Source organism: Ischnura elegans, chromosome 5 (assembly GCF_921293095.1).
Source record: "Ischnura elegans chromosome 5, ioIscEleg1.1, whole genome shotgun sequence".
Classification (NCBI taxonomy): Eukaryota; Metazoa; Arthropoda; class Insecta; order Odonata; family Coenagrionidae; genus Ischnura; species Ischnura elegans.
The window spans coordinates 13,569,767-13,578,738 of record NC_060250.1 but is presented as its reverse complement, the minus strand read 5'-3'; positions in this window follow the sequence as shown (position 1 = coordinate 13,578,738).

The window sequence follows — 8,972 nt, the reverse complement described above, 5'->3', positions numbered from 1 at the left end:
TTTTTCTTTCAGTGCAATACTTTATGATGATTACGAAGAAAACTTTTTTTATCCAATAAAATTCTTAAAGGGGTTCTTAAACTGCATTGTAGAAACTGCACTGCGTCCTGAGAAATGGAGAAAATGGTCGACTCCACAATTCAATCAAAAATCTTCAGAAATAATGTTTTCTTTGAAGAATTTATGGACATATAGAATACTTGTTTAGATTTTCTTATATAATACCATGTAATTAGATGTGAGCAAAAAAAAAAAACAAGGTACTAAATAACAATTTCCTTTTTTTTTAAATTCCATTTTGATGTCAATACCATGGCACATTTTAATGTGAGATTGTAAGAAATATTGTTGACCTTAGCATTCAATTTTATTTGTAAACAACTGTGTTAGAATGTTACAATGATGACCTGATACACAAATAAAGATATCTAGGAAACAGCTATAAAGCTAAGTTTTAAGAGATTAAATATTTTTTAAAGTGGATTGCTGACGATAGTCATAAAAGCTAACATTAGTCATTAACCATTTTAAAAAAGTCCACCAAATAAGTAAACATTCCAATAGTTTTCATCACCTGTAAGCATCTAACCTCTATGATTATTGTCACATCCCCCAAATGATATTAAAAAAAAAAAAACTAATTTAGCTTTAGCAACTGCAATTTCCAGCCCACATATATGTGCACACTATTCTTCCCCCAAACTTCATTCCCGTTTTTCTGACCTCCCACTACCCATTAACCAGACTTTGGTGAGGCTTGTCATCTTCTGTTGCCAAAAACTTGAAAAGAGGAAGATAATAGTAAAACAAATATGCATGGTGATTAATGTACTATCTTCTTTAGAAATGAATCACCATCCTTCTTCACCCAAAAAGCTCTTTGAATTCGTGAAATCACCTTCAACAAGAAAAATTTGATACGAAAAATCTAAAGGTGAACATTAATTTCAATATGACACTTATACCCACTTCAAAGGAATGCAGAAAAATTCTAATTGGGCGTGAGCGTTGTCTTAATCCAAGATATTAGTCATATTAAAAACTAGCAGGTCACCAGCTGTTGCTCAGGAATGTTATTCTGTACCTCGGTAGACCAAAGACGTCATACCAACGCATAACCCAGCAAAGGGGTTTGCACCAAGAAGATTAATATATAATTAAGTGGCATCCTAAGAGTTGGAGCTTTCCCTTGGATACTGTCCAGTACAGTGCTTACCCGGCTGATGTAAGATGCTGTATGACCACACTTAGCAAATGATAATGGGAAAACGATTCAAAGCACTCAGACGTAACCGATAGTAGCACAACGGGGTTCAATATCATGAGATGCATCTATGTACTACTAACTTGGGTCGCATTTTGTGCAGCCACATGGAAGCAAATAGCAGGCAGACAAACAGACACACTCTTTTATATGTATATCTATCACTCTAAATATATGCTTTATGCTGACGACTTACAAATATATTCATTCTACCGAAGAAGTGCTTCCATACAAAATCAACATGATTAACTCAGAGATTCGCTCAAAAATCAACTGGGCTGGATTGAACTGCCTTCAGTTAAACCCAAACAAAACCCAAGCTATAAAAAAATCTCAAAATAAAGCACCTGTTCGTATTAGGGTCCTATTGCATTATCTTATGGTTATATACCAGTAAGCAGCATTTATTTCTTCTCAGTAATTTGTTTGTTCAAGACAGTATATTTTGTCTGATCTTTAATCTAATCATGTAATAATCATTCCAAATAAACCATAGAAAGAAGTTCAATTTTTACAACTCATATGCCACTGAATGGAGGTACAGTGAGTCCTCGTTTAACGTCACTTATCGTTCCTGAAAAATGTGACGATAAACGAAATGACGTTAATGGAAACATAATATCCCATAAGAACCAATGTAAAAAGAGAATGTCGGCTCCTAGACCTCTAAATTCATACGCAAAAAAATTTAAGCGTATCATATCTGGGGCATTTTTTACGATGGGAGTGTCGCCTGGGCATCATCAACGCTGAAACATCGTCTCAGTTACAGGAACCAAAATTATAGTGAACACGGCGAAAAAAGTTGCAACAAAAACTCCAAGTTCAACACGGAAAAATTCCTTGAAATGACTTTTTAGGTTCCTGAAAACCATTATGTCAAGTAAAACCTTGCGCACCTACCTAAGAATTCATTTTGCAGAAAATTTGCTAAAACCGTAATCGCAATTAACAATAAACGCACCGTTTTCCACTTCCTTTAGACTGACTGTATTACCGCCTACAAAACGAACAGCCTGCTACGTCCGCCGCTTCGCTTTTTTTCTCACGCCAAATTTGAAAGCCTTGACGTTATCGCGAAGCGAAGGTGCGATAAACCAATGACGGTCTCAAAATTTTCGTGACGTTATCGCGAAATGACGTTAAATGGGGTGACGTAGAATGAGGACTCACTGTATAAATATGCAGTAATATGAAAGATTGGTCTGTGACAAAATTCTGTAATAATCTCCGAGTCCTTATAATCAAGTGCAGGAGATTGGAATTATAATATGATACTGCTAAAAATCAGATAGCACATAACGAAGTCTTGTTGGGAAATCAGCTGGGTCCGGATGGACATTGCTGCGAATGTTTTGACGGCCTTCTCTACCATCGTCAGAAGGGCGAAGGCCTGACCCTGATGATGATGCCCTGACGACAATGGTAGAGAAGTCCATCAAAAGGTAGGCAGCATTGCCCATTCTGACGTGGCTGATTTCCCGAGAAAACTTCATCAGCAAGAGTCGCCGGGAAAGCAGCAAATTCTTCATCAGATAACACATCACCATTTCATACATATATATAAAAGTTCAAGGGCACGTTATAAAAATTTCCATGTAGAATGTTAGGCAGTGAATTTGCAGCAACTCTACTAATGACTGTGTTGCAGAATTGTGGTCCGTATGAGGTTTTTTGGTGCATATACATTGTATTATGGCGAATGTCAACATGACTAACATTATTTCTAAGGATGAGTCCGTTCTTAAATTTTTTCGGCTCTCGATATTCATTTTCAGGATGAACTCTTATTACCTGAATTAATGGTAAATTTAAATGAACGACCACAAGAAATGGATGTAAATGATTTTACTAAAGATGTAAATAGGCAGGATAGCTGTGTAAAAAAAACATAAGATTGTCTCCATAATTTTATATGCCAGACAAAAACATTTAAAGAACATGTAGCAGGAGTCGATGTAGGCTGCTAACAATGAAGATTCGATGGAATGGTTTGGACGATGTTTATTGAATTGTGTACAATTCTACACTGAACTGCCGGCCGAAAGGCCGCAGTATTTATTCAGTTTGCCAACTTCCAGTATGTTCTATCTTACTGTTCTTGAACATTAAAGAAACTTCTAGAAGGGAATTCTAGAAGGCTAGAAAAATTAAGTAATAAAACTTTCCGGCACGGAGAATCGAACCCGGGCCGCCCGCTTGGGAGGCGACTGCGCTACCGCTGGGCTATCTGGACTGTTGGAAGGAAGCGATGACGGAGCGCGGTTTAAATTGCCTCCGGGCAAGCGATGTGGCGGCGAGGCAGGAGGTGCGGCCGCCACACTACTCCCCCCCGGGGAAATACAGCTGGCGTTGTAGCGTACAGGTGAACGAAGAGTCCGACCCGAGCGCGTCGTTGGATGGGGGGCGGCAGAGGTGTCCGCGGGCGAAGGCGACGTCCCGGTCGATGGCGCGGAAGATGGTTTTCCGGAGGTCGGTTCAGAAGGTCTCGATGTCCTTTCTTGAAATCGTCCGGCTGGAGAATGTGCGCAGGCTTAAGTCGGTCGATGGAGACGACTGTTGGTTTCCCGTTGATGTTGATGGTGAATGTTTTCTCGCTGCGGGTGATGACTGGATATGGCCCTAGATATGGTGGCTGGAGGGCCGTCCGAACTGCGTCTTGTCGCAGGAAGACGTGCGACGTCGTGGCTAGAGCTTTGTGAACAAATATTTTCCGGCTGTTGGAATGATGAGTTGCAGGAGTTGGTCTCACTTTTAACATGTGAGTACGCAACCGAGAGACCAGATCCTCAGAACCGATGCTTGCCGGAGAGTCGGCGAAGAAATCACCCGGGAGACGCAGCCGTTCTCCATAGAGGAGTTCCGCTGGTGAAGCCTTCAGGCCCTCGCGCCAGGTGGTGCGGAGTCCGAGGAGAACCATTGGCAGTGCGTCGATCCAGGACTCCGGGGAGTGCGTCATTAGTGCTGTCTTGAGAGGGCGGTGCCAACGTTCTAGCATTCCATCAGCTTGAGGATGGTAGCTTGTGGTAGGGTGAAGAGCAATGCCCAGGGTGGCGCAGAGCTTTTTGAAGAGTCCTGATTCGAACTGTCGTCCTCGATCGCAGGTGAGGCGTTTTGGACAACCGTAGTGGGCAACCCATCCTAGGAGAAAACCTCGGCAGACGGATTCGGCAGTGATGTCGGCGAGAGGTTCTGCTGTCGGCCAACGTGAAAAGCGGTCGATCATCGTGAGAAGATATCGGAACCCAGAGGCGTAAGGCAGAGGTCCGACGATATCGACGTGGACGTGGTCGAAACGTGCTGTAGGTATGGTGAAGTTAGCCAGAGGAGACAATACGTGACGATGCACTTTGGATCGCTGGCATGGAAGGCAATTGCGAACCCAAGTGCGACAGTCCTTGGACATGTACGGCCAAACGTAGCGGTTGGATATGTTTTTAAGAGTGGAGTTGGAACCGGGATGATCAAGACTGTGGACTTGATCAAAGACACGTCGACGGAACGGTGGTGTGATATAGGGTCGAGGCGTGTCCTTAGATGTGTCACACCAGAGTTTGACGGTTGTTCCAGGAATTGGCATTTGAGAAAGCTTGAGTGAAGTACCGCTGTCGAGGAGTCCACGAAGTTCTTCGTCGATGTCCTGCGAACGGGACAAGGCGACGAAGTCTAACGGTGTAGAGGCGCTGACAGATTCCACTCTTGACAGACAGTCGGCGACGACATTGTTCTGGCCGGAGACGTGGCGTACGTCAGTTGTGAATTGAGTGATGAACTCCAGGTGTTTGAACTGACGTGGCGAGCAGCTGTCAGCGTTCTTGGTACGATGGCTGAAGGCGAAAGTCAACGGTTTGTGGTCCGTAAAAATGGCGAAGTCGCGGGCTTCTACCATGTTACGGAAGTGTTTCACTGCCTGATACATCGCGTAGAGTTCTCTGTCATAGGTGCTCCACATCCGTTGCGACGGCTTTAGTTTCCATGAAAAGAAAGCGAGCGGTTGCCAATTGCCACCTGAGCGTTGTTGCAAAGCAGCACCAATCGCGGTCTGGCTGGCGTCGACGAAGAGGGCCAGGGAAGCTTCAGGGTCCGGGTGAGCTAGAATGGTAGCCCGGGCGAGACCGGTTTTGCATTCTTGGAAGCTGTGAAGAAGTTCCTGAGTCCAGGTGATTGGCGTGGAACTCTTGACTGAAGGACCTTGCAGGAGCGCGTTGAGTGGTGTCTGGGCTGAAGCTGCGTGTGGGATGTGGGGCCTGTAAAAGTTGAGCATACCCAGGAAACGACGGAGGTCTCGAATGGTCTTCGGTTGTGGAAAGTCGTTGATGGCAGCAACTTTTTCGGGTAGGGGTGAGCACCCATCAGAAGTTACGGAGTACCCGAGGAAGGTGACTTTTGTAGCTCCGAAGACACATTTGGCTGGATTAATGACGATTCCATAGTGAGAAAGGCGTTCGAAGAGGGTGTGGAGATGCTGAAGATGCTCCTCTTCCGTTTTTGAGAACACAAGGATGTCGTCCAGATAGGCGTAGCAGAAAGGAAGTCCTTCTAGAGCTCCGTCGATGAAACGCTGCCAGGTCTGCGCGGCGTTCCGAAGTCCAAATGGCATGAAGTTGAATTCAAAAAGGCCAAATGGAGTTATAATGGCTGTTTTGGGGATATCCTCTGGAGCCATGGGAATTTGTGTGAAGGCTTTTGCGCAGTCGACAACGCTAAAAATGTTGCAGCCGTGGAGGGCAACGGAGAAATCTTGCAGAGTGCGAACTGGATAGCGATCTGGGATAGTTCGACTGTTGAGCTTCCTATAGTCACCGCATGGGCGCCACCCATCGTTTCGTTTGCGGACCATGTGCAGAGGCGAGGCGAAGGGGCTGTTGGAGCGACATGCCGTTCCCTCGCGGAGCATGGCATCGAACTCAGCTTTAGCAGCGCGGAGGCGGTCTGGGGCCAGGCGTCGAGCTCGATGATATATGGGAGGTCCAGGTGTAAGCTCGATGTGATACTGTGTTTGATGGCGCACTTCTCTTGGAGCGCCTGGAGGTTTGGTGATTTCAGGAAACTTGGCGAGCAGGCGGTGATACGCTGTTGTGCCGGGGATTGTCCGAATGCTGGCCTGACGAGAAAAAGCACGGTGTCCCTGAGTACACAGGCCAGTAACTTGGTCGATGAGCTGGGCAGTTTTTAAATCCGGAACCAGGTGAAAATGATCGAGGAAATCCGCTCCAATGAGTGGCTCGCTGACTTTGGCGACGGTGAAACGCCAGACAAAATCACGACGAAGGCCTAAGTTGAGTCGGAGTGGCATCGTTCCATATGTGCTGATCCGGGATTCGTTGGCCGCGGAGAGATCGTAGTTGGTTTCGACTCGTCTGTCGTTGCAGAACTTTACCGGAAAGATTGACAGATCAGAGCCGGTATCGACGAGAAATCGATGACGGGAGTATTTATCAGTAATGAAAAGGCGGCTGCTCCCTATAGGGCGGGCGGTGGCCGCCGTCACTGCTCGCCGCTGGAGTTTTCCGTAGCTCGGGAGCAGGGCGCTTGGCACCTCCTGGCTGCATTACCGAAGCGCCGATGGTAGTAGCACAAGCTGGCGTCGTCGGCTGGGTGGTAAGTCTGGGAGGGGCTTCTGGACCGTGAGGGAAAATAGTCTCGGCTGCGGGAACTGCTGCGTGAGCGCCGGTGCTGATCGTTTAGTTGCGAGAGGAGAGCCGTTAGCTGTTTTTCGAGGCTCCCAAGTCGTCTGGCCAGCGAAGAGAAATCTGTTGAGCTTGTTGTAGCGCAGACGGCGGGAGCTGAAGTGTCCGTTGAGCTGGCAACAGCGTTGACGGCTAGGGCTGGTGGTGGAGGCAGCGGTGTGATCTCGACGATCCGATCGGCGATTTTGGCGAGTTCGTCTAGCGGCAGTGTTGTCTGTGCTTGCAGAATAGCTTGGACGGTAATTGGAAGGCGCGTCAGCCATATTTGTCGCAAGAGTGTATCCTGGATTTGGAATGATCCGTTGAGTGAGCGCAGATGGCGTAGGAGTTGCGACGGCTGCCTATCCCCAAGTTCTTCAGCCTGAAGGAGTTGCCTAACCCTCTTTTCCTCGGAGAGTGAAAGGCGGCGGATAAGTTCATTCTTCAGGTGTTCATACCGGTTTTGAGCTGGTGGATTTGATAGGATGTCTTCCACTTCCTCAGCGAAATGGTTGTCCAATATGGAGACGACGTGGTTGTATTTAGTCTCTTCCCGTGTTATGTTGGCAAGTTCGAACTGCGCCTCGGCTTGTGCGAACCAAACTGAAGGCTTACTTGGCCAGAAGGACGGTAGTTTCACGGCTACGCGGCATGCCTCCTGTTGATTGGTTGCCTGGAGTCGTGCGGCATTTGCTTCGGCGTCGTGCTGGGGTGGCGGAGGTTGCAAAGGCTGCTGCTGCAGTGGTTGCTGTGGCGGCAAAAGTGGCTGCGGTTTTTGCTGCTCCGCCGCAAATGCCTGTTGAAATTGTTGGGCCTGATCGGCGAGGGCCTGCTGGTGTTGTCCAACAAGTGCCTGTTGTGCTTCCGCGTGTTGCATAGCCGCCGTCTCGAGTTCTGTTCGAAGGTTGTTCAGTTGACGAGTAAGCTCGGCGATTTCTTCGTCCTTGCTGGGCATTGCTGGTTGCGTTCGTAGTTCGGGATGGAATGGTTTGGACGATGTTTATTGAATTGTGTACAATTCTACACTGAACTGCCGGCCGAAAGGCCGCAGTATTTATTCAGTTTGCCAACTTCCAGTATGTTCTATCTTACTGTTCTTGAACATTAAAGAAACTTCTAGAAGGGAATTCTAGAAGGCTAGAAAAATTAAGTAATAAAACTTTCCGGCACGGAGAATCGAACCCGGGCCGCCCGCTTGGGAGGCGACTGCGCTACCGCTGGGCTATCTGGACTGTTGGAAGGAAGCGATGACGGAGCGCGGTTTAAATTGCCTCCGGGCAAGCGATGTGGCGGCGAGGCAGGAGGTGCGGCCGCCACAAACACATTGATAACCACTGCATGATTGACCGATATGTCACATTACATCAGGCAGCCACAAGTTCTTTCTCCAGGTTTTGATTTTAAAAAATTCAACATTTTTACCCTACCTGGGTATAATCTATTCTATTTTTGGTGCTAATATTGCCTGCAGTACAGAACAGGCATTCACTGAAAACATTAGAGGCCGATGTTGATTTTGAAGGGCCGTGCTAATATGTTTGGAGCACAGTTTACATACTGCACAGCAACAGGATCAATAGTGAACTCCCCCAACATCTTATGATCAGTGGCGCCGACTCCATGGGGCCTGAGGGTGCCCGAGCCCCCCCAAAAATTCCTTACAGATGTGAGGAAAAAATGTGTCAGGCTTGTCAATTTTCCCCGGAGTGTCCAGATATCGAGATTCGAGTGATCAGGGTTCTAATGTTGATCATATGACTCTTCTAAAATGCTTAAAAACCTTATAATTCACTACTTATAAAATTTACCTGGACAAGGTCCCCGGTTAGGGCCCCCCAATATTTTTTGTAAGTCGGCACCCCTGATTACGATATCATTTGTAATAATTTGTTGTAATTTGTGAGTATGTTCAAAATGCATTCCCGTATTCTGCAATGTAGCTTAAATTGTTACTTTAACCCTTTCCCGGGCCCGGGTCCCAGATAACACGGCATTTGTATAACATCTGTATTACATCAATAATACACAAAAAATACGTG